The following is a 26,890-nucleotide window of genomic DNA, read 5'->3' on the forward strand; positions in this document are numbered from 1 at the left end:
TACGTCTGCCCTCTGTAATATGAAATTGTCTATTAGCATCATTTCCAGCTCTAGTGGGGCCCTCTCCTTGCTGTTCCTTTTTCTTTCTCATCTACTTCACATCTTACCTTATTGTATCTGTACATCCCTATGAGCAGAGGTGTGCTGGTGAATGTTCCACAAAACATTCTCCGAAAAGATTGTACATGTATATGAGAAATTTGCTGCTATAAATGACATATAATGCACAGCAAACAAAAGGAAAATACACAATACTTCTTACTGTAAATTCCTTGCAGCCAGTTGATTCTCATAGAATGCTTTCGTTGAGTTTTGTCAAACCCTTTATCCACAGCTAACACATGGTTGCAACCAATAATCAAGAACAGTTTAGACATGAATGTTGGTTGATATTTCCATTTACTTTAACATGGAAGGCAAAAGTGAAACAACAAAGATCTATGTCATGTGTCAGAAATCCACTCATCCCTCATGATGTAAGCAACTTTCTTGCTAAATTCATTAATTGCTTCCAAATACTGGAAGAATATTTCCTCAACTTTTTGTGCTATTCATAATGTAACTACTATGGACATGACACACTTTTCGTGTTTACTCTACACTGTTATCATTCTCTCCATCACAATATGAAGTCTAGACGATCGATAGAGCAATAAATAAAGAGTTGATTTGTAGTGTGTGCCCATTTCCCTGGTGTAAATACTCCCACTATGGCCAATTTCAAGATACCAACATGAGGTTGCTCGAAGTGGATTTAGGAGGAGATGTGCAGTAGGACACCTTTCTGTAGCATTTTCACCACACAGATCCGATGGACATAAATAACCTCAACAGTGTAAGTAATAGTGAAACATAATTAGAAAGTGATGAGTATTTATTTTTAATATAATTTATTTAATTGTAAGTTTATATAATTTAATTTTTAATGATGGCTGTGTTTAACAAACGACTTGCAAGATTCCTAAAAGTTTAACAATAAATTTCTTATAAGCCAGTACATGATGACTCTAAAATACCACTGTCTGTAAGCCACCTAAGATAATTTTGGAATTAGGTCGGGTGTGAAAAATCATACACTTGTGGGGACTGTTCCTCTGGTAGGATTATGGATTGCAATTATGAAAATCCCTCCCTGAGAATACTAGATCCTGGATTAATTATAACAAACATACTCTTTAAAGTATTGTTGAATTATTTACAATAGCTAAGACATGGAAACAACTTAAGTGTCCATCAGTGGATGAATGGATAAAGAATATGTGGTATATATAAATCTGGTGGAATATTATTCAGCCATTAAAAAGAAGGAAATCATCTCAATTTGTGACAATATGGATGGACCTTGAAGGCATTATGCTAAGTGAAATAAGTCATACAGAAAAAGACAACTACTCTACGATCTCACTTATATGTGGAATCTAAAAAAAACTAAACACACAGAAACAGAGACCAGATTGGTAGTTGCCAGAGGCAGGGGCTGAGGGTGGGAGAAATGGGTGAAGGTGGTCAAAAGGTACAAACTCTGAGTTGTAAGATAAGTAAGTTCTGGGGATTTAATGTAAAACACAATGACTATAGTTAACAATGCTGTATTGTATCTCTGAAAGATACACAATACAGTATTTGTATATTGCTAAGAGAGTAAATCTTAAAAGTTCTCATCACAAGGAAAAAAATCTCTGTACCTATATAAGGTGATGGATGTTAACTTAGTGTGGCAAACATTTCACAATATGTACATATATCAAATCATGTTATACACCTTAAACTTATACAATGTTATATGCCAATTATATTGCAATAACACTGGGCAACAATAAAATAAAGTATTGCTGAGCTCAAATGAAAATATGGTAAATCATCAGGTTCAAGGGGCAAAACAGGAGCAGTGAGCTAAAACCAGGTCTGTAGACAGTAAATGGAAAACAAAACCAAAAATAACCCAAAAAACAAGACCAAACAAACAAGCTTGGTTGGCCCTGAAGGTCAATGCTTCTGTCAACACAGAGAACCAGAGAAAACAACTTGGACTATGCAAAGCAGGAGGTGCACCTCAGACTCTCACACTGAGCCAGGACCCTCAAAAGGGGTAAACCCTTTGTGAGACCTCAGAACAGAAAAATAATTCACCTCCCAGCAGAGGAAGCCTATCTCCATCATAACCCTGGGAGGAAAAAAATGAATTATAATTTTTTTTCTCAGAATTTGCATCCTTAGGCTTTATTTCACCCTTGTGTGGAGGTTACATTTACACTACTCATGCCGTCAAGCTCTACTATAAAAATTAAAACAAGAGGATGAGCTGGGGACAGCCATCACGGGCACTCTGCTCTCTGCTCTTAGCCCTGGAGCTGGTGAGGCCCAGTCCCCTCCAGACGGGAACCCGCACCCAGATCCCAGGGCCAGGCCGCAGTCACCTCCTGAGGCTGCCAGGACCCCCGCCTCACTGCAGCTACCGTGCCTCCCTGGCCTCCCTTTGCCCCCGAGCAAGATCAAGATCCAGAGACAGGCTGAGTGGAGGCTGCCCTGGGACCTGGTCCATCCAGGTCTTCAGGGGCCTGCAGGAGCGGGGCACTATCCAGGAAGGCTTCCTGGAGGAGCACAGCGTGAAGGATGGAAACAGCACTCCCTCTAGGCAGAGTTTGGTATCTTCATTTGACATGCCTTTCTCCTTCATAATGATTTATTTTCTTATTAATCACATGGACACCCTTTCTCCACCTCATGTCATTTGGCTATAACTCTCCTCTCCTCTAGAACAAACTGTGGCTCCTCATGGCCAGTACGACTACGTCCAAAGCCCTCAGTTCTCGCACAGGTACGCTGCCTTTCTGGCTTCTTTCACACCCCCTCCATCTGCTGCAAGCTCCGTGTACAGATGGTTTCATCACTACAGCCTGAGCCCAGCAAACAGCGTGAAGAACTGCTCAAAGCAGCAGCAGAATCACATGGTGCCACTACCTGTCTAGCTGCAGACCTACTCCCTGAACTGTTTTGCAGCTCACAGCATCTCCGTCCCCCCAGAAAAACAAAAACGGATACAACATTTAAGACCTTCAGATTTAATTTTTGATTTTTCCACTCTACGCTTCCTCCCTAAGCATCAGTAGCCTGTAAGGGCACTACTGCTCACACGGTTAAATGCACACTGCATGAACTCTTATAGTGCAGGAGGGACCCGCCCAAGTGTGCCCAGTGTTCTTGCCAGACTGGTCTCCTCTCTTTCCTTATTCCCTCTCCCTCCCCCTTACAGTCTGTAAAAGTAAAATGAATGAATGAATAAATAAGTAAATAAATAAATATTTTCAAAATATAAATATAAATTAAAACAAAGTGCTGAAAGTGGTGTCAGGTTGGTAGCGCTACCTAATGCCCAAGGAGAAGCAAGCATAAATTCTCTGGAGAAACAAAGTAAGTTCAATCAAATGTTATTCCTCAGTAAAAAATTACCAAATATAGAAGGAAATAAATCAGCATGGGTGGGATCAGGAAAAACAAAACAATAGATTTACATCTCCAAGAATCTCAGATGTTAGAACTACTGGGAACAAAATTACTATGTATAAAATGTTTAAAGAAGATGGAATCAGAAAAGGATCAAGAAACAGAGAACCAGAAAGATTTGAAAATGATTCATGTGAAAATTTTACAAAGGAAAAATATTAAAACTAAAAATGACAAGTGGGGGCTCCCCTGGTGGCGCAGTGGTTGAGAGTCCGCCTGCCGATGCAGGGGACACGGGTTCATGCCCCGGTCCAGGAAGATCCCACTTGCCGCGGAGCGGCTGGGCCCGTGAGCCATGGCCACTGAGCCTGCGCTTCCGGAGCCTGTGCTCCGCAACGGGGAGAGGTCACAACAGTGAGAGGCCCGCATACCTCAAAAAAAAAAAAAAAAATGACAAGTGGATTAAACAGATTAGATATACTGTTAAAAAAAAAAAAAAGGCAGCCAACTGGAAGATAGATCCAAAGAAATTACCCAAAATTAAGCAAATAGAGGCATGGAAATAGAAAATATGAAAGTAAGGAGAGATGGAAGATAGAATGAGGTTTAACAGATGTCTGATTCAAAAGGAAATAATAGAGAAAATGTAAAGAAATATCGGCAGAGAGTTTTTTTTTTTAAATTCATGAGATATTACTACACAGACAAGAAGCACATAGATAAATGAAAAGAAAAAATCCCCACTTAGACCTGTTGCAGTAAAACCACAAAACAAGAAGGATAAAGATGATCCCAAAAGCACCCAGAGAAGAAAGACATCTTGGTTACAAGTAATGACAAATAGACCAATAGCCAACTTGCCTACAGTTACATAGGAATCCACGAAAGGGTGGGAAAATCTCTGTTGAGAGAAAATAACTGTCAACAAAGAATTATGTAGCCTTTCAAGAAGACAGGTGAAACAATCAAACTGAGGGAGTTTACCACCAACAGGACCTGCACCCAAAGGGAGGATATACTTCAGAAGACAGGGCTGAGAAAAGACTGTGAATAAAGAAATTGGTAAACATGGAAGTAAATAGAAATGCTAACTATATAAAATAATAACAATTTCTGATTTTTAGGGTTTAAAAAAGACATTAAAACACTCAACAATAGCTTGGAAGTAAGGAGAGGGGTTCTGAGTTAAAAGTGGTGGAATGTCCTTATTTTTACAGAAAAAAGAATTAAGATATTGATTAAATTTGTCCTGATAAGTATGCATATAAAAGTTTCAAGGACAAACACTAAAAAAAGTAGAAATAGAGGGTCTAACTTCCCAATCAGTAAAAAGAGGGAAATGGAGTAAGAGAACAGCAAGGAAAGGCAATCCATTCAAAAGACAGTAAGAAAGATGAGAAAAGGGAGCTGTGTATTTAAGTGGTGAAATGAAGGATGGTCACCAGGAGGAAAGGACTGATTTGGGAGCGCTCCTCCCCTTGACTAACGTGCACCCAGCCCTTCGCCCTCTTAAGCCAGGTTGCCTCCAAGTTCGGTAGCTGCCTGGGTGGGCAGTTGGGAGCAAAGGGTGGGCAAGCAGGTGCCCAAGCTCTAGACACCCTTTTTCAGAGGAGAGAGAGGCTTTGCCCTTTGGGTTCCAAATCCATAGCCTTTCAGGATCTCCTGAGCAACCCTGGCTCAGTCTGATTCTCCCTCTCCCAGCTACCTCCCCGAAGTCTGTTTAGTTGCAGTGCAGAAACGTGAAGTGTCCATTTTACAGCTCAGGTCTCCTGCCACACAATTAACGAGGAAGTGGATAGGCCTGGACGGAGTGGTGTGGCCTAATGCTACTCCCTGCTCCAGCCCTCATGACGGTGTGAACTCAGGACACCCGAGGCCTGCGTTTATTTTCGTCTGCTTAAATAAGGAGGCTGAACCAAATAATTGGCCAGCTCCTTTATAGCTCTAATATCCCTTGATTACGCTCTTCATTAAATATGCATCAGGTATATTCACTTGTAAGCTTTATTTTCTGATAATATTAAACTCTGCTCTTTGTGCATAGCCCTTATAACTTGCTGCTTATATAACATGTTCATTTGCTCACACAACACGATAGCAATATTCCCTCTAATAACCTTGTATTCAGTTACTGTCTTTCTTAATATCACTTTTCTAGGACCACAAGTAAGAAGACGTTTAAAAAATAAAAAATAAAAGAAGTAAAAAACGCTCAGTGACTCCGCTTCACTATGATATGTGTCCTTTTGCCTTTTCTCATCTATTCAGGTGCATCAGGTCTGCTGAGTTGGCTCAGATCTGAAGTCCTCCACTCTGGGGACCTAATGGACCTTTATCTGCCTGGATTTAGAAGCCAAGTCTTCCTGACAGCGCACTGTTCCAAATGTCCCTTAAGTAGCTAAATTAAATGGTCATTGTCCACCATGATCCTCCTTGATTTAAGTGATGCTTTTGAAGTGATTAATCATAGGGTATTGCTTCATTAACTGATCTCATTAAATTTTCAAGGTTCTGGACTCCAGTCTCCGATGTGTTTACTCCTTTCCACACCTTTGCCTCAGACAGGTTTAGTGCCCATCATTCTCATGCAGAGGGCACCCCAAAGCCTAATGCTCCCAGTTATTCTCCTCCCTTCCTACTTCTTGGGCTCAAATTTATCCACCTGTTTCACCAGAAGAGCAGTTGAGAAATGGAGCAGCCTCCTCCCTGACTGAGCACTCAAACCCCACCCAGCCCTCTTTCTTGTGTGTGGGCGTTGTGCTCAGGTGGACAGCCAGATGCAGGAGTCCAAGACCAGGATGCCAACCTCTCACCCCCCACCCCAGTTTCTGCTCTAACTCTGTGAGAGCATTCTCTCTTCGTTAAGGTGTTGGGGGTATTCACAGAATTCCCACCTCAGTCTGGCCGCTGGCACCTTGTGTAATCTCAGTCAAACCAGGCAAGCTCTAGGCATCCAGGACCATCAGGATAACCCTTGTCACTTGGCATTGCTGTGCCAAGCTCATTTAATTCTTGTAATACTGTCAAGAGGGTTGATATTCAGCTGGTTGGCACCAGTAAGTCCTAATGAGTGATTTACAATCCACATCCATTATCACTGAGCTGTGCCTATGCCACACCAGTTGTGAAATGTACTAAATACACCCTGGGGGTAGACGGCACTCATAGTTTATAGATGAGGAGACTGAGGCTCTGAGTTGCTTGGGAAGAGGGGTAGGGCACAAGGCATCCATTCTGCTGGTGCAGACCATGGCAGAGGTGGGATGGTCCTGGAGCTAGAGGTGTGCAGCAGCTTTCTGGCCATGGTTAAGACAGCAGTTCTTTGGCAGCCCAGTTCTATAATGTGGTCTGGAAGGCTGTTCCTGGAAGCCTGAGCTACAGTCCATTTCTTCAAACCCTCCTAATTCTATAAAATACCCCCCTTAATAAATGCCTCTGTGCAATACCTAAATGTCAGAACTAAAACTATAAAATTCTTAAAAGAGAACATAGGCATAACTCTGTGACCTTGGTGGTTTCTTCGTACCAAAATAATACCAAAAGCACAAGCAACAAAAGGAACAACCAGATAAATTGGACATCACTGGATTATTAATAGGTAGGGCTTTGGTGACCCTGATAAGAGCAGTTTTGGAGGAAAGGAAGAGGAGAAAGGTAACAAGACTTGTACATGGAAGTAGCATAGAGAGACTATAAGAGATACAGCAGGGGATGAAGCAGCAAGACTTCGCAAGAAAAAAGATCTTTCCTTGTAGTACAAGAAAGAATGAAAAGTCAAATATGGCAATAGTTAGCTAATTAACAAAAATGCTTTGTATTCTGAATTGGCTTGCCAAGTATGCAACCTCTTTAGTGCCATCCAAAGAAAAGTGGCTCAGTAATAAAAAATAAGAAATAAGAGAAAGTATACAAAAAAAATTTACAGTGTTTCTTCCCGATTGAGGGATAATAGATGATTTTAATTTTCTTTATATTCTTAAATCAGAAAAACATTTTTAAGAAAATAAATTCAGGGCTTCCCTGGTGGCGCAGTGGTTGAGGGTCCGCCAGCCAATGCAGGGGACGCGGGTTCGTGCCCCGGTCTGGGAGGATCCCGCGTGCCGCGGAGCGGCTGGGCCCGTGAGCCATTGCCGCTGAGCCTGTGCGTCCGGAGACTGTGCTCCGCAGTGGGAGAGGCCGCAACAGTGAGAGGCCCGTGTACCGCAAAAAAAAAAAAAAAAAAAAAGAAAATAAATTCAAAGAGTTTTTCAAATGTCATGATATACAACAGGAATAAAAAAGGTTAACTTTTCCTCTCTTATCATCTTCCCTCACTTGCCACCCTGCCTAGGTCTTTCCTTTGCTGAAAATTCGCAGGTAAGCCACACCTCCAGAGGTTAAGCAGTTTCTACAGAGTTGGTTCTGTTTAAATCAGGAAAGAAAACTCCCAGACACAAAGTAAGAAGGTGTCATTCCACACTTTTCCGAGGGAGGTAGGACTGTGTAAGGGTTACGAGCAAACCCAGAGATCCTGACCAGGCGCCGCCCCTTACCTGTGAGTGGCCTAGAGCACATATGTAATCTTCCTAACTGCGCCTCCTCGGGAGAAACGGGCTAATTCTATAAGGGTCTTTTGAGATAAAATGAGCTAATGCCCATAGATGGGTTATGAGTTTGACAGCTTTCAAAGGGCAGCAAAAACCTCTGAATGTTAGAGTATCTATGCCCAGAGACAGAGTACCAGAATTTAGAGTTTTAACAACATCCTGTGCTGATCTTACGGGAACTACAGAAGACTAATCAAGCCCTTCAAATATTACTCCCCGCCTGCTCTCTCCCTGATGTCCACATCCCTTTAATTATCCAGCGTAATAGCAGACTTGATGATCAACGTCAGGAATGAGGCTAGGGAGCTGAAATTACAGAATTACAGCCTCTAAGATGACTTGAGATTTTCAACCTTGCTATTTAAAAAACGGCTCAAATTTTTAAAATTCAAGCAATCCAGAGAAACAAAAAAAGAAATGTGATTTTTCATATTAGCAAAGGAGCTCAGCAAACCGTAGCCTGTAAACCTGCAAAACCCATGCCAAATGAGACAGGGGCTCCCCACCAAAATGACACATGCAGGGTAGACTAAAGCATGGAAAGAAGGCATCCCGGGGATAAGCAAGTTCAACTCCTTCACTTGACGGAAAGGTCGGGGGCATCTGCCGGCTGGCCCATGCCCCGTTCTGCTCATGACTTCTCTCCCATTGTGGACCCGCACTGACAAGCAGCACTAGGGCTGCCGTGTGGCCAGACCTCAAGCACACAGGCTCTCCGCACAGGAAGCCTCCCCTCAGTGACGGGCTGGCTCCTCAGGCTCCTGACTGTGGAAGCTTCCAGAGTTTATCAAAGGCCACGAAGGTGGAAGGGAGAAAATCCAACAGCAAGCTCTCTAGCTTTTCATGAACCAAGCCCATCAACTGAAAAGCAGAGAAGCCAATTCCTACAGGAAGGTTCAAGGACAGAAAAGAAAACTAGGGCTTCCCTGTCCCAGCTTCCCCAGAACAAAGTTCTGTTCTCTATTCAAGGGCCTCCACTGGGCAGCTCTACACTACTCTTCTCATCTTACTCCAAAGGATTCTCTTCCTGAGTCAATATTACTGGAATCTCCCAGATACTTATCCTCATTCTCCCCTCTCCCCTGAAGTGCCTTTGTCCTGCCCATTTCCACCTATCAAAATCTTATTTACCCTTGAAAACCCAGTTCAAACCACTGCTCCCCATGAATTCATCCCTGATTACCCCGACAGGAAGCAGTGACTCGCCTTTGAAATTCAAAGAGAACCACGAGTTAAACATCTTCTTTAGCCATCAAATGAAGAATAAGTATGACAAGAGGCACCATTCTTAAATACTGAAGAAAACTTCCTGAAGAGTAGGAGCTGTTTTTGTGTTAATATCCTTTCCTCAGTACCAGGCAGAGCAGGGGCTTCATGATGAACAAATGAATGAACAAACGAACAAGAGAAGGAAAAGTCAAACCTCATGTTCCCATCTCCTCAGCTCAAGAGACAATCATCCCCTTCAAATAAGATAACTCTCCTTTTAATGACAGTTTTAACCCAGGTGCAGCTCAGACAATATACTGATGGACTAGAGAGATGATCATCAAAAATGTGAAGCACGTTTGTCCTCAATATTAAGTACAACTAATTTTATTGCTTCCGTTTTTTTCCTTCCTTTTCAATAATGAAATAAACCCCAGTCCCAGCAAATGGCAAATTTCTATTCTTAAAGTACATTTAGATTTTACTAATTTACTTTGCTTATGCATAATTCAAAGGGGGATTTTATTTCAGTGCTTTATTTGTGGCTTCTAGTTATTATTCCTTCTGGAAACGGCTCTTCACATATATTAGGTCTAAAGCTCCACTAAAGGTTTTTGGGGTCTGTGTTTTTAACTTCATTTTCTTAAGGTGGTAAAGTGGAAGAGTGAGTTCGGGTGATGGTTTCACGGTGGTGTTCAATTTCTAGAACCCTATGAACCCTAGAGAGGACTGGTGGGAGGACGAGGGATGAGATGTTGAATACCAGAATATGGGCCTATGGTTTATTGGAAAAGGTCTTGTTCAGGCCAAAGTCTCTAATGGCAGAGGAAATGGCCTTATTCAGAGTCCAACAGGCACCTTCTCTTAAAAGCCAGGAACTATATTCCTCCGTGCCTGAGTAAGCATGGTTTTTTAAAAAAAAAAAAAAAAAAAAGGAAGGAAAGAAATCCATCTTACACCAGCACTGTGATATAAGGCACTCTCTATACTGTGGGGAAACTGCAAAAAACTCTCAGAGACTTAAGAGATAAGCATTGAAACCCCCTGGCAGGGCAGGCAAGAGAGCTGCCCTGTCCATCTCAACTTCCCAGGCTACCCCCATCAAGTGGAGTGTAATCAGTGTCCTGTCAGAGTTTCCTGCACTCTGTGGGAGCAGAGATAACCCATAAGATGCTTAGATAAAAGCTGATTTTAAAACTAGTACCTAATTGCATGCCTGGGGCATTGGGAAGGGTTTACAGACAGAGGGGACAAGGGAAAAAAGGCAGATGGTCAGACTTACTATCTACCAGTAGGATGGCTCCTCCAGAGGAGCTTTCTAAGCCACTCCGGGTGTCCTTCCAGGCTGCCTTACCCAGAAGCACCCTCCTGGCCACTTCTATGCTTAGGCCCTTATCTCTGGAATTCCCAAGCTGAGTACAGACCTGCCCTTGACAGAGATCAGGGAGTCAGACTTCTTAGTGGCAGACAGCAGGAAGTCGTGGAGACCAAGGAGAGCTTTAATGAGAATCTGTGGGAAGGTGGAAAACAGGCGCCAAGAGTGGGCAGGAACAAAGGGAGGCTACACAGTGAGAGCACAGCCAGACTCTGGTCCCAGAACCGTCTGACCGAACACTGCCATGGAATGCCAGAGGGTGTGTTGCTCCAGGCTCACCTCTACTACTGAGGCCACCGGAGAAAGCTCTACCTCTCCCCGTGTCTTCATGCCTGTGTTTCTGCTTGGCTAAGCCCTGACACATGCCCACGTCCTGGCTGGCCCTCGTGCTCCACCTAATCTGGGGTTGTCCCCCAGTAGGAAGGGTGTTTGGATACCCGACAGTCAAAACAACAATCTCAGGAACAGCTCTGCAAGGTCCAGGAACCTGGAGTCTGAGGTCCTATGGGCCAATCTGATGCCAGAAGTCCTTGGCACCATGGCAGTTACTCAGTCCTAACCTCCTTCATGGGGAGGCTGACCCAGAGCTTGCTTTTGCTGTTCAATGATGACCTCTGGCTAGACCACAGCATCATGGACTAAAAGGGCCTTGGAGACCATCTAGTCCAAGAGCAGAGATGAGGAAACTGAAGCTTCCAGAGATCAAGCCCCTACATACTGTCCTCTGACTCCTGAAAGGCAGAGTGTGAATGCACTGCACCTCACTGGGAGTGTGCACCCTCTGGCTTTAACTTCCATGGTCATTGGCTATGAATCAGTCTGAACTTGAATGCATTAAAATGTAATGGTTTTACTATCCTCAAAATAGAAACCCAATTTCTCTCCTGACGTTTTCCATCTACCATTCTCCTTGCTGAGTTTTTCTTAGCCTTCTGCTAGCAAAGTCTCTTGCTGAAATAACTCTGCCTGTTTGCCTGTTATACTCCTAAGGAATATGTCATAACTGCCTGGGGTCAACTGATTAATACTAGCCAAAATCTGAAGCTCTTCTGTGACTGGTTCAGAAAAGGAAAAAAAAAAAAAAAAAAAAAAGAGCAGGGGGATCTGGTATTATCCCAAGGATTTGTTAGGACCAAGTGCTCAAGATGGTAGGAATGACAAAATGGCATTTCTGTTTACAAATCCTGTGAAGACTGTAAGATCCAGCCAGTCCTCCTGGTGATGCCTGTCTTGATCTGCCTGATGACTGAGCCTTTATCTTATTTAATTATTTCAAGAAATATAAACTAGCTCCATTTCATTAGTGCTTAAAATGCCATTATGATTAGGGCATTCAGCAGTGAATGGCTTTATCTGTGTTGTATAAAGTGGAACATCTATTTTAATTGTGATTAATTCTCTCAAACTAGTCAACTAATGTCTTTAAGTATTAACAGGAGCAAGGAGACACAAAGGATCTAAAAAAGAACTCATCAGACGTAGAAGTATATACCATCTTTGGCTGATTTCAAGACTCATTTTTTCAGATTTAACATCTCTCAATCAATGGCAGTACTTTTTCTTTCTTAGTGATTACCCAGAATAATGATATATTTTACAATAGACAGCATCTTAGATTCAATAAAACACTGAACAAGCTATTTTTCAGATGAAATGACTGGTTTATGATATGGGAAAAATTTGAATGTGGCCATTTCCTTATCCTAACATCTGCATGTGGAAAATAAGATTATGCATAGCGTCTATGAAGTAATGAAAATTGCAAAGGTTATGCTTTCTTTGCTCCGGTCCACTGTGGCCCACGTCACATTTAGTTTCTGGTAAAACCAGATGTTCAAAAGCTTCCGTTATCTCTAACATGATTTACCTTATTAGAGAAACGCACTGATTTGGTGACCATGACTTTGTCAAGGATCACCTTATTAACAGAGAAAAGTAAAATATCAAAGTTAACCTAGTTACAGAAGAATATACAAAAAAGTGAGGACCTAACTTCCATCACAGGATCAGTAGAGTCAGTAGGGTTGCTTTTTCTTTTCTCTCTCCTTATTAAAACAAACGAACAAAGAAACCAAAAAAACCTGATACGTTCTGAACACTATGGATGACAGTCTGACCTATTAATAGCACTTCCTATGAGTAACATGCCTAAGCCTTCCAAGGTGATAAAAGTCATCCCTGGAATCCAAAAGATGGATGCCAAGCTGTTTCCAGCTTGTGTGTTGTAGCTGAAGCATGATAAAGACAATTTATAGCTGGTTCAGAGATGAGCAACAAATGGTTCTTGGTTTTACTAACAGGTTCGATGGGAAACTTAAAGAATGGGGTTTTGAGTCTGATAGAAATGGCTGGGAGGGGACTGAATTTATTTTGTGAACATGATTTAGCATATAATTATAATGAGAGTTGTCATTTATTAAGCAATTTCTATTGCCAACATTTCACTCCCATCTTATTTCTGGTAACCTTTCTAATAAACTACCCACATTTCTATGTAAGAAAATTGTCTCAGAGGCGGTAAGTTCTGCCCCAAGATCTCACCTCTGCTGGGTAAGAGCCAGGACTCACATCAGGCCTATTACCTCCAAGACCCATTCATGGCCGTCTTAACCTGGGCCTTATGCTACTGGTTGATGGTCAGGATTCTCTTCAGGCTTCTAGTTGTGACTTTGTTCTTGAACATGTGGACTGTGAGTCAGATTGGGTCTGAGATTTGAGTGCTACTACACTGCACTCTTCATCAACGGGACTCTGTGTGCTGGACAGACCCTTCCCAAACCTGACACCTGAGCTTACAGGCACTTGGAAGACATGAGCCAGTGATCCTGCTGGCACGTGGTGAGCGTAGACTAGGTAAATCCTTGAGGAGAGGGCTTGGGAGTGAAGGGTCTTCTTTCATGGCAGTGTGCCTATGGCTCTCCCTCCCCACTTAAAGGGGTATGCTCCCTCTCCCACCCCGGCCCTTACTCTCAGAAGTTGGGGAAAATTTCTCTTCTTTTTGATGCAGTCTGAAACCTTGAGAACTGGAGACCTGAACTTAAGCTCCAGAGTCCCCTCTGGGTTTGTCCTAAGAGGCCTTATGGGGCTCGTGCAGATAGATCTTCTGCAGCCCTAATGGCACAGCAAAGGATCCTGAGGTGGGTACACATGCCAGACCACACTGGGACCTGTCCTGCAGAGTCAAGGCAGAATCAGAGTGCCCAGATCGGGGTTCAAGCCATAGTTTTCTGAGTGTCAGTCAGTTTCATTAAGTAGCTATATCTTGCTTAACAATAATTCGGTATATTCCAAGAACTTTCACAACTCAGCATAGATGTAATTTTCTTAAAATTATTTTTGTAAAAAAACTGTCATCTCATCAACATAGCAAAAGACACCCTTATGGCTCTCAATACGTAAGAAATTCCAAGGGTTTAAGAGCTCTGTGCTAGGAATAGTGGATGAAGACCAAACATACATTTCTTATCATAAATCACAGCATCACACTACCTAAAATAACTTTTACAAAGGCATGTTTTTTAACTGTTGGAGGACTTGATATGGACAGAGTCAATGTGAAGACGTCCTTAGAAATAATAATGCTGACAGAGAAAAGGCAGTCAGTGAGAAGGGCAATCAGAGCCACCGGGTGAGAAACTGAATATACAAACGGACAATTACCAAACCGTGTATAAAAACAGAACTCTGACCCACAACTTACAGCAACCTGCCCAGGAAACCAACCCCCTTATTATACAATAATCAGCCCATGAAGCCAGCCTGCTATAAGTCAGCCTTGCAGGAGACTAGATTGCTATCTCTAATAATAATCCAAGAAGCCAAACAGTAACTTCTATGATAACTGGCTCAAGATGACAAGGACTTGACTAATAACTGACAGCTTCTCTAATTTTTATCCCCACCTCCAATTTAGGAACAGTCAGAGAAACCCGAATATGTACACCACAAAATACCTTGCTTTTAGGCTTCTAGTTAGCCCACCTATGGCTTCCTCATGCAAACAGCTTCCAATCAGGGCATACCTGAAGCCTTCCCTTTTTTCCACTATAAGCTTTCCCACTTTCCTACTTGTCTTTGAGTCTCTGCTAAAATGCAGGTGACAGTGGCTGACCCCCTTGATATATCAAGATCTGAAAAAATAGCCTTTGCTTGTTCTTAAAAAAGAAATTATTTTTATTGTGAAAGGGGCACGTGCTCATTGCAGAAAACGTGAACAGTAGAGAAGAACAGAGCAAAGAAAATTAATATCACATGTTTTCACCTCCAGAGACAACCTCTGCTAGCTTTTTGGAGTATTTCTTTCCAGCAACCCACCCATTTAAATGCATACAAGGGAATGCCAGATTCTTGTCTCTAACTGAACTGTGAGCCTTAGCTGGATCTATGGAAGACCAAGGATCTTATATTTAATTCCAAATGCAAATTTCTTTGCTTGAATATTCTAGGATATAATAACCACCTGGCACGCTGCCTTTTCATTTTTTTTTTTTTTTTTTTTTTTTTTTTTTTTTTTTTTCTTTTTGCGGTATGCGGGCCTCTCACTGCTGTGGCCTCTCCCGCTGCGGAGCACAGGCTCCGGACGCGCAGGCCCAGCGGCCACGGCTCACGGGCCCAGCCGCTCCGCGGCATATGGGATCCTCCCAGACCAGGGCACGAACCCGTATCCCCTGCATCGGCAGGCGGACTCTCAACCACTGCGCCACCAGGGAGGCCCTGCCCTTTCATTTTGATAGTACCAATCTAGATACAACATGTAGGTGATAAGCTACATTCCGAAATATGACTAAAATGACACTATCGATCTTATTTTTATGAGTAAACAAATTCGGACTTTACATTTTTGTTCAGTTCTTCTAGGCTGAAAAACACAGGAATGAGATTCCAAAGTGGATTAATAGAGAGAGCTTGTTATTAAAGGCTGCCACTTCCAAGAAAACAGAGTATGTCTTGCATACTAAGCATTTCTGGCACTGTGAATAAATTCTTCACCTATGTGTTCACTCTACTTTGCACTCCCCAAGAGCCTGGAGGTGATTACTCAACTAAACATTAAATTTGATGAGGACTCTGTATTAAGAGATCATCCTCTTTGATTTTTTACTGATTTGTAGACTTTTAATACCAACTCTGATTCTACACGTCTGTTACACATCAGGGTTAAAGAAAAGATTCAGGTAGAAAAGATTTAGAATTAAAAGAAAGCATGAATGTGTTGGCAGGAATGAAAATCACTGAGTGGGAATACTCTGGGTGCAGCTGACTCTATTCCTGACATAACAAAAGTTGGTAAAAGGCCTCCGAGCAAAGATGAAATCTAAACCATGCAGGTGAAATACCTGAAAAGCAATAGGAAAAGAAACTGTTGCTAAGAAGAGAATTGGGGGACTCAGAAGAAGATGTCAAATTCCCAACAATGCTGTAATAGCCACATGATTGTATTTCTTTTTAAATCATAAACACATAACAGGCATAGTTTGCTTCACTTCATGACACTTTAAGGGTGCAGGCTGCCGTCTGCCCAGCACCCTTCCAGTCACCAAGCTGCCTCCGTCTCATTCCATGTGGTTCTGATGGAACTGCCAATGCCAATTTATCCTCCACTCCCTGCCAAATGAGTGGTCATATAACCAGTCTGGCTAACCGAGGTTCTTCATCGCCCTAAGGTCATTGGTTCAAAGGATGGGCCTATGGCCCAAGTCAAGTCAATGAAAGAGTCTCCAAAGGATTGGTCTGTGGATGCTGGGAGAGAGTGCATCCGTGTTTCTATCTCTGGGCTCATGAGCTCAAAGGTCCATATGAGCTTAGAGCTCCTGGTGGCAATTCTGTGGTTGGATGGAGAACAAAGCAAACAGAGGTAAGCAGGAGGGAATGGGCAGGGAACGGGAGGGACCAGGAAGAGGGAAGGGAACTCAGAGTGAGGCCACAAGGGCAGTTTGAACACTTGGATCCAACTGTGTCACAGCCAGTACTAGCTCCGCTTGGCTTCCCAATTACATGCGTCAATAAATGCTCCTCTGTGCTTAAGCCAGTTTGGTGTAGGTTTCTGTTACTTGCAGACAAAGACCTAGAAAGGCTTCTGACTCCCACTTTATAACTGTGGAGAAACAAAGTCCCAGAGAGGTGTTGCCAAGATTAGACAGTACGGTGAGGGAAGGTCCTGGTTCTCTAGTGTGTGACAATGAACTAACCAGCATACTGAAAATAACCACAGAATCACAAAACTATAGATTCCTTTTCTACATGCCAGACATGCAATCTGCTGGCCTCCACGTGGAGCATCGTGAACAGTATCAGCCTTTGTCATAGCACTGTAATTTCTGGACTCCAAAAGAACCCTGGACTCCGAAAATGTCTTCCTTTTAAGTCTACCATAGTGTTTTAATTTCCCCCTCTAGTTTCTTTTTCCTCCTTAAGGAAAAAAAAAGATGGAATTTATTTTTAGTACTATCTCAAAAATCCTAAGTGCAGGAGGGATAACTGGGCCTTACAAATGTCAAGACAGAAGCTGAAAAATGAGGAATCCACATTACTCTGTGTCTCTTGGGAGCCATGTGGCTTAACTTTCACTTGATTGCTCTCTTCTCCTTCCTTCTTCTATCTGCTTATGGGTCTTCTCATCCTTGTAACCGTGCCCTCCCCAGCACTAGGGTTACCCAACTTCTAAGTTCAAGCAACCCACAGTAAACACTTCAGTACATTTAGATCAACTGTTCTCAGATTTTTTGGTCTCAGAATCACTTTACACTCTTTTTTTTTTTTTTCTTTTTTTTTGCGGTATGTGGGCCTCTCACTGCTGTGGCCTCTCCCGTTGCGGAGCACAGGCTCCGGATGCGCAGGCCCAGCGGCCATGGCTCACGGGCCCAGCCGCTCCGCAGCATGTGGGATCTTCCCGGACCAGGGCACGGACCCTTGTCCCCTGCATCGGCAGACAGACTCTCAACCACTGCGCCACCAGGGAAGCCCCACTTTACACTCTTAAAAATTACTGAGGAACCCAAAGACCTTTTGTTTGCATGGGTTATATCTATCAATATTTACCATGTTCAAATTTAAAACAGAAAAATTTTAAACACTTATTTAATTCATTTAAAGATAGTGGTAATAAATGTTAACCTAAAAATTTTTATAGAAACCATATTTTCCATAGGAAACAAAAAAAGAGCTTAAGGCATAGAATTGTTTTACCATGAGTGAGAGAAAATAATTTTTTAAGAAATAATGGCCAAGATTTTAACAAATCCAAATTTGATGAAATTAATAAACCCATAGAAACAAGAGTCTTAATGAGTTCCAAGCACAGGAAACACAAACAAAGCCACACCAAGTCACTTCATAATCAAATTGCTTAAAACCAGTTGTCCAAAAACAAAGGCAAAATAAAGACTTTTTCAGACATACAAAAGCTGAAAGAATTTATCACTAGCAGATCTACATTAAAATAAATATTAAAGGAAGTCCTCAAGCAAAAGGAAATCTAGATCTAAACAAGCGGATAGAGCAGACCAGAACTGGTAATTATGTCAATAAATATAAAGGTTTCTTTTTATTGTTTAAACACCTTTAAAAGACAACCAATTATTCAGAGTAAAAACAATTGCAATGCACTGTGGAATTTATAACATGGGAAACAAAATGTATGGCACAACAGCACAAATTCTCAGAGGGAAGAAATGGAAGTATATTATTACAGAGTTCTTCTACTGTATGTGAAGTAATATAACATCAATTGAGAGTAGAATGTGGTAAGTTTAAGATGTATATTACAAACCCTAAAGCAACCAATGAAACAAAACAAACAGCTATAAGCCAACAAAAATGATAAAAAGGATCATGAAAAATGCTCAACCCAAAAGCAGGCAGAAAAAAGATAAAAGGGAACAAGGAACTGTTGGGACAAATGGAAAACAAACGTCAACGTGGTAGGCTTAAATCCAGCCATATCAATAATCACATTTTATGTAAATGGTCTAAACATCCTAATGAAAAGACAGAGATTTGGAGACTGGATAACAAAGCAAGACCTAACTATACCCTGGCTACAAAAAAACTCACTTTAAAAATGAAAGACACAGGGCTTCCCTGGTGGCGCAGTGGATGAGAGTCCGCCTGCCGATGCAGGGGACACAGGTTCATGCCCTGGTCTGGGAAGATCCCACATGCCACGGAGCGGCTGGGCCCATGAGTCATGGCCGCTGAGCCTGTGTGTCCAGGGCCTGTGCTCCGCAACGGGAAAGGCCACAACAGTGAGAGGCCCGCGTACCACAAAAAAAAAAAGATGAAGACACAAATTGGCTGAAAGTAAAAGGATGGGGAAATATATGCCATGCTAATACTAACCAAAAGCAAGCTAAAGTGGCTACATTGATGTTAGACAAATAGATTTCAGAGCAGAGAATCTTAACAGGGATAAAGAGGGTCATTTCATAATATAAAGGGATCAATTTATCAAAAGTTCATAACAAAACATGCATAAACATGTATACACCTAATAAGAGGACTTCAAAATAAATGAAGCAAAAACTGATACTAATGAAAAGAGAAACAGCTAAATAACAATTATATTTGGAGATTTCAATACCCCTTCCTCAATAACTGATAGAAAAAGTAGAAAGAGAATTCGTAAGTACACAGAAAACTTGAACAACGCTATCAACTAATTTGACCTGATTGATATTTATCATACACTCCACCAACAATAACAGAATATACATTCTTTTCAAGTGTACATGGATTATTTAAAGGTGACATCACTGGGTGGAATCTGAAACCATACCTTACATATATATATATATATATATATATATATATATTTTTTTTTTTTTTTTTTTTTTTTTTTTTTGCGGTACGCGGGCCTCTCAGTGTTGTGGCCTCTCCCGTTGCGGAGCACAGGCTCCGAACGCGCAGGCTCAGCGGCCATGGCTCACAGGCCCAGCCGCTCCATGGCATGTGGGATCTTCCCAGACTGGGGCACGAACCCGTGTCCCCTGCATCAGCAGGCAGACTCTCAACCACTGCGCCACCAGGCAAGCCCCATACCTTATATATTTTAAGCTGTTACATTAAAATACATTGGTCCATATTATGCTTTGATGGATCTCTCACCCACACATGAAAGATCCATCACCTTGTACACCCCTGAAAGAGTCTTGGCAATTCCCAGAATGCCCTGAAGCACACTTTGACAACTACAGATTTAGATTATTCCATTTTTTAAAAGAGTTAAATTATCAACTGAGCTGTAGGCAACTCTTGTGGCCTAGCTGACCATAAAGAATCTGTTACAAAGTGAGGAAGGCAATCCTCATGCTGATTTAAAGGCTAGATTTGGTGGGTAGTTTGGATTAGTTCAACTTCTGCAACAAATTGCTATGCTTCCCTCTTTAAATATCCTCTTGAAATGAAGTACCTAAAAGACTTGCTGTATCTGTGCACCACAGATGAGCACTCAGGGGAGCAGAGAGGGGCTAAACGTCACTGACATGACTCAGCTGACATATTCTGTCTGAACATATTGTCAACCTTTAAGTCCTTGAGGCAGGAACAGTATTACTTACACGTGCTGTCAGCATGTAACAAGGATCAACAGGGTCTCCGGGTACGAGAGGCGCCAAGAAACTAATAAATAAAAAAAGAGAAAACACTGGTACATTATTTAGGGCACAAAATTTTAAGTTGTCAACAGAGCAGACACACTTGTTCTAGCCTCTGCAATCATGTACCCACTAACAATGTCTTCATCACTGTCTAAATGTTTTTGATAATGTAGTCCAATGTTTTAATAATGACAACTCTGGCTCCCTAAGAGTAACTGGTGACAGGGGGCAGAGCTAAAAAATCCTCTTCTCCTCAGAATCTCCGGGGGTGGGACAAATATGTCAGTTTTTTAAAAAGTGTCCAGGTTGAGGCCTAACAGGCAGCCAGGGTTGAGCCCATCATGAAGACATCACACTATTAGTAAACCTTACGGTCTTCCTCTGCTACTCCCTCTTTATCCACCCCTCAGGGAGAATGTATGTTCAAAGACCTATATTACATGTTTGGGAACATATAAAAATTGTAAGACAGACTTTGTTCCGAAGAGCTCTTATAATCTTATAATAAACACAAAGATGGTACGTTCTATTATGGCGGCAGAATTAAGCTGGTTTACATTATGTGCCTACCTAACCTTTTAATAAGATGCTTAAAGAGGATAGAAAAAGTAAGTTACAAACAGAAGGTCAAACCAAGTAATGCACCAAGAGTCAAGTACAGAGGTTCTGTCGCTCTCTGGCAACATGGCTGTCAGAGTTCAGTACTGTGTAGGGACTGGAGCATGGAGGGAAAAAGGAAATAGAAATCAATCAAGGATCCCATCTCACAATCCTGGGATTCACCTATTTAGAATGAGACAAGCCCATAGAAAATAAGAAAGGAGTTGCCACCATGAGCTACATTTTAGGTATGGTGGAAGATCACTGGAAGAAGAAATTCTGTTCCCAGAGTTTTAAAATAAGGGCCTACTAAGGAGATGTAATCTGATTAACTCCTTGGACAGATAGTAAAATGGCTGAATCAAGACAAACTGATTTCAAAAAATTAGTAAAACCTAAAACTGAAGAGGGTCTTGTCTTAATACCAAGGCTCTGTTGAAAAGTGTGATTGCTTAATCCCACAACACCAAAACAAACGAAAGGTCACTTGGGAGCAGTGAAAAGACTAACTTGCTAAACAGAAGGGCCACAGTAAGAAACAAAAGGGTTCCAAATTACCTGGCCCATGAAAAACAGGTTCCCTTAAATTAGAACAACAGATGAAAACAGACTTCTGTTAGAATAGTGGAGCAGCTAAATTTCTCCACAAGAAAACCTTTTTTTTTTTTTTTTTTTTTTTTTTTGCTGTACGCGGGCCTCTCACCGCTGTGGCCTCTCCCGCTGCGGAGCACAGGCTCCGGACACACAGGCTCCGCGGCCATGGCTCGCGGGCCCAGCCGCTCCGCGGCATGTGGGATCCTCCGGGATCGGGGCACGAACCCGCGTCCCCTGCATCGGCAGGCGGACTCTCAACCACTGCGCCACCAGGGAGGCCCAAGAAAACCTTTTTAATTTCCTTTTAGAAACTAGATGCTTGTAAATTATTTATATTAGGAAATTACAACCACAGTCTACTCTCTGAGAATAAAAGGAGTCTTAATTCTACTGCTCATTAGCAGTAAAGAAAGAACATGTAAAGAAAAAAAAAGTCTCAGAATGGTAAAGTTCAATGGGAACAAATCAAGTTATTTTAATTCTGTCCTGTCTTTATTCACATAGAGAGTAAATGGCTACTACAGGTCACCTAGGAAATCAGTCTAAAAGCAAAGAAACAAACCTAGGTTCCTGATACTCAGAGCAGGGCCTTCCTTCTAGGCCACATCTCCTGCATATTCAACTGAGATGAAAAATATTCCACTGGAGATGAGAAAATATGATTTTCAGGATCACCCACTAAATGATAATGTGTACTCTACACAGTATCATTCTACACGGATATAAGGAGGACCCAGTGCATCAACTAAACCAGTCCCTGTTTCCAAGCAGGTGAACCCCAGCTGCCTGAAGCGTCTCTAAGAGTTGGGGTAGCCACAGTTTCTACTAACATTCTGTGTTGAATAAGATGCTTGATGCTTTTTGTTTCATACTTTTTGTGTGTGTGACTAGCCAAAATCTCACAATGCAATTCAAGTTACTATCTGTTGCTTTAAATTCTGGTGTTCATGAAGAAGAGCTGATTAGGCCCTTCACTGTAAGCTGTCACATGCTCAAAGACAAATGTGAGCCTTCCATTTTCTTCATTTCCATATTGAGTAATCCAAGTGCTTTCTCCCAAAGCCTGATTTTTCATCCCTTTAACAATTTAGATTTCTTTCTTTAGACAGCTTCAGTTTCTCTGGTTCATTTTCCAGTTGGATAATTTCTTTAATTTACTGAGATCACTCTGAATCCTTGCTTATTATCCAAGAGGGATGCTAGTAAAAATAATAATGCTAATATTTAACAGTTGTGAGATGACTACATACCAGGTACCAAACTAAGCACTTTCCCTAAGTGGCAGGATTATTTGAGATGTTTGCTGCTGGAAGAGACGCAAAAGAATGAGTGATGTCTTTCCCTCCCCTATTCCAAGAAGACAGCCATACGATTCTATTTTGAGTCCCTCCCCTCCATGGGTTTCATTACCTTTGGAGCTTCTGGGCTGAAAACAGAAGTTCTCAAGGTCCACAAGGCAACTCCTCAGCCAGGCTTTGGCTTGGAAGTCTGGTGGATTGAGAGCATCTGGTAGAAAATGAGAGGGTGAGGGTTGCTGGGAGAGGGGCCCATCCCCCAGACAGGCTGCAGATGTGCAATGGAGCACAGCTGTGAGGCATCTGTGGAAGGAGATGGGCACTAATATCCGAGGCCTTGAAGCAGAGGTGAAGATCTTGAAGCTGAGCCTGGGGTCAGCGGGGGGAGGACCTCTGTGGGGAGCATCTCTGAGCTGGCTGGAGCATCCATGCCCAACAGACACAGGAAGTGTTGGCCAGGAAGAAGAATCAGGATGGAGGGATAGCTACCACCAGAGAATAAGGACCAGGCCACTTCCATCTTTTCCAGGTAGTAGCTGAATCCCCTGGATTTTGTGTCAATCTAGGGAGGCGAAGCTCCTCCAAATATAACATATTGAATTCTTGATAGTCTTCTGAGTAGGTGCTCAATGCCAGATTTAGTTTGATTGAGGACAAATAAATTGATGTTTTGCTGCATAGGAGGGTGGTGGACCAGGTCCCTGCCGATCACACAGACGGTTCTCTAATTTTATAGTCACAGGAACCATTTTCGGCTCCAGCAGCAGTTCTCCACCTCATTTTACAGATGAGGCTTAGGGAGGTTAAGTAACTTGCCCAAGGCCATACACATGCCACAAAGAATCCCAGCTCTGCCTGATTCCAGAACCCATGATCCTTATCATACTGCAGATGATTTGGGCTACTCTGTAATTTAAAAAAAAAAAAAAAAAAACAGAGTTTTAACTTTGCAAATAATTATAAATTAACTACATCATCCAAACGTGGAGAAAGAAACCAAAGTCAATTTAATTTTGTATATTCTTAGATACAAATTTGTGCTGTGTCAGTTTTTTTAATGACATAAAAATTCTAGCATAGATTTAACATGGACTAAAATTTTAAGTTAAAAAACTTAATTCTCAGCCTGGAGCTGTTCACTAAGTATCCAAGTGAAGAATGTGGTACCTTATTTAGTATTCACCAAGCAACTATGACATGCCAGAACTATACTAGGCAGTCCTAATCTCTGAGGATAAAATTCAAATTCCTTGGCTTCACAAAGTCATCTGCTAGCATCATCTTCATCCCTTGCCTACAAACATCATCTTCTCCAGCTATACTAAACTGCTTGCATGTGACACTTACACTGGCAACTCCATTACAGCACATACCCTCCAGGAGCTAAAAGCTTTTTGCACGACTATCACCTCCTAGCCTCTAGGTTTAACGAAAAGAGGGACTATATTTTAATTTCTACATCCCTAGTACCTAGCTCGGTGCCTAGTATGTAATATTCAAATACTATTCATAGAATGGATGAAAGAAAAACTGAATGAAATTGCAATTTTAAAAGTACTTGGTCTGTTTCCCATATTTGCAAGACTAACCTCTTACCCTAATGTCTTTCCCCAAACAGCAGATTCATATTATGAGAATCTTTCAGCACCACTAATCTGACCCAGTAAATTCTGGCTGAGAGCAAGAGAAAGGGGATAAATAGAAGGCAGGAAAGCTGCCAGCTCAAAGTCTGCATTTCCAGGCAAAAACAAGTAAATGCATTTGCAAAACTGGGTGTATATCCCAAGGGATGCAAATTGGTCATAGGCTTTGGCAACAAGCCTATTTTGCTTTAAAGCACACCTCTTAGTACAAGGTTAGGAAAACCAGAAATTCCCATATATAAATAATTGATCAAAACTTGTAAGAGAATTTGACAAAAACAACCCCAAACGCGTAGAAACCAGTCAAGGAGACTATTAAATAACTACAGAAAGTAAATGATTACATTTAGCACTTTAACTTTAAAAGTTAGATTTAACTTTAAAAGACAAAAAAGAAAAGCAAGCCACTAATTTTAATTTCAGATCATTGTTGAAAACACAGAATTGAATATTATAAAAAGGAGGGAACAAGCAAAACTTTTAGTCCTAAGATTGTTAACTATTTTGTAGACACAGGAGGCATAAATATGTTAGAAGGGTAGATAGCATAGACAGCCAAGTACTATACTTACACAGGAGTAGAAAGATACAGGGAGAGAGCCAATTAGGGAAGAAAAATGGCTTAAGATTAAACAGCCAGCCAAATGTCTTGTCCAGGCTGACAGTCATCCTTTGGTTACTGCAGGTGATGGGTTTATCATAGGGATAAATGGGGACGTGTGAACTCACAATTCAGGACACAAGATGAAGCTACCACAGTCTGAGACCAGCTCTAATGATCCAACAGCACAGCTGGCCAAGCTATCACTCAGTCTCGCTGCCTCTTGACAGTTTGGGGCAGTTTCTGCTCGTTTCTTCTCCCTTCTCCACTATGACGACTTTCTCTCTGCTTTAGGGCTTTGTTAATTCATGGTTTCTTTTGGGCCTCTGCTTTTCTAGCAGCTCTTCCTGCTTACACCCTGTCCTGACTCAAACTTGCAGTAACACAGATTCTGACTGGGTTAGCAACTCACTGTCAAGGATGCAAAGCCTCTATGGGGCAAAGCTCTTGTGCCAGCTGGTTTCATGGATTCCTCAAGGCCTATAAAATGGCTGGCTGCTTGAGGGCCAGGCACCAATTACTGACCCATTCAGCTGTGGCTGAGAAAGAAAAGTGAAATAATCCAACCAAGCTTGACCAACTTCCTGCTTTGTTCAGACGAGGGCTGAGGGTGTAGAAAGCCCTCACAGAGCCATCTAGCATACGGTGGTCCCATCCAATCTACAACCATTAAATGTCATACTCTAGATTCAAGCACCTCTCATTGAAATATAAATGGTTTATAACATAAAATTGGAAAAGGAAAGACTGAAGATGATGATGGGGAAAACTGAGCAGATATTCTATAGGACGGCAAGGACAGAATCCTGAGCACTGATGGAGAGCTGGCCTCAGAGAGCAACATCTCTTTCACAGAACTGAAGAAGGGAGAAAAAGAATTCGTGCATGATGGGTCTTATCTCTCTGGTAAAGTTAGAGGAATAAAATGCCGATAGTTATAGGATGAGAGGGATTAGGAGCCTGAGGATAATAAAGGAGCTTTGGAAGAACCATTGTAGGGAACGTACAAGTGGACAGAAGATTGATTAAAGAAAAAACATTGCCAAATATAGGACTCAGAAGTTCCAGTAATATCTTGATAAGCACCATTTGCAGAAAGTCAAGTCAGATGTTCTCCAGCAACTCAAAGTTGAGCAGACAACTTAAGGTTAAGGGTTGAGACCAGGTAAAAGACAAAAAGTCTCTAGGATGTTACCAGTGAGGGAATCTACCATATAAATGAGACAGAGATCTAATAATGAAAAGATATGAATGGAACATGCACCTGATAATTCAGCAAAGTCGTTCATAATTGGATATAATATGTAGGCAAACAAAAGAATGAGAACACTTTCCTTCCACATTTTAGCATGCCTGCTTATGAAGAAAAGAAATTAAACGTCAACTCCTTGTAAAAGAATTCTTCATGTATGATCATTTATATGAAGCATGAATCTTAGTTATATCTCATATTTGGCAGGGATGCTTACGATATCTTATGTAATATGAATGCTTTAGCTTGCAAATTTTTGTTACTTGTCCTAGGCCATTACTTATTTGGAAGAGGAAGAGAACCAATCTTTCTTCACACCCAATACATGTCAGTTCCAGTGCTAGGTGCTTTACATATGTCATCTTATTAATCTTCCTAACAGTCCTGTAAAATAGGTATAACTGTGAGATACAGCTGAGAAAACCAAAGCTCACAGAGGTTAAGTAATTTGCCCAGAAATGTAAAACAAGTTTGACTCCTAACCATGTGTGCTTTCCAAGAGGTTACACTGCAGAGAGCTGAAGAGGGAGCTGTCAGATGAATTCTGACTTTCTCCTATTGCCAAAAGCTTAGTAGTTTATCTATGACCTTACTACACATATGGACTGATTTATAAATATCTTTGTTCTCTCCAGAATATTTTTCTATGTATAATTATTTTGATCCATCAAGAGGTACAGAGATGCTGTTACAGAACA

At 41.7% G+C, this 26,890-nt stretch overlaps 1 protein-coding gene across 2 annotated transcripts in view; it reads right to left on the reverse strand.

Annotated features, from left to right (window-relative positions):
- Nucleotides 1–26,890, reverse strand: part of PHTF2 (putative homeodomain transcription factor 2) — a 177,745-nt gene that overhangs the window by 30,264 nt on the left and 120,591 nt on the right. For both annotated transcript variants that reach the window (XM_060107588.1, XM_060107587.1), the window contains 2 exons: nucleotides 22,812–23,602; nucleotides 20,169–20,229 (listed from right to left, as the gene is read on the reverse strand). The gene's annotated coding sequence lies outside the window, so the exon portion shown is untranslated. The remainder of the gene's footprint in view (nucleotides 1–20,168; nucleotides 20,230–22,811; nucleotides 23,603–26,890) is intronic.

Source organism: Mesoplodon densirostris, chromosome 9, assembly GCF_025265405.1.
Source record: "Mesoplodon densirostris isolate mMesDen1 chromosome 9, mMesDen1 primary haplotype, whole genome shotgun sequence".
Taxonomy (NCBI): Eukaryota; Metazoa; Chordata; class Mammalia; order Artiodactyla; family Ziphiidae; genus Mesoplodon; species Mesoplodon densirostris.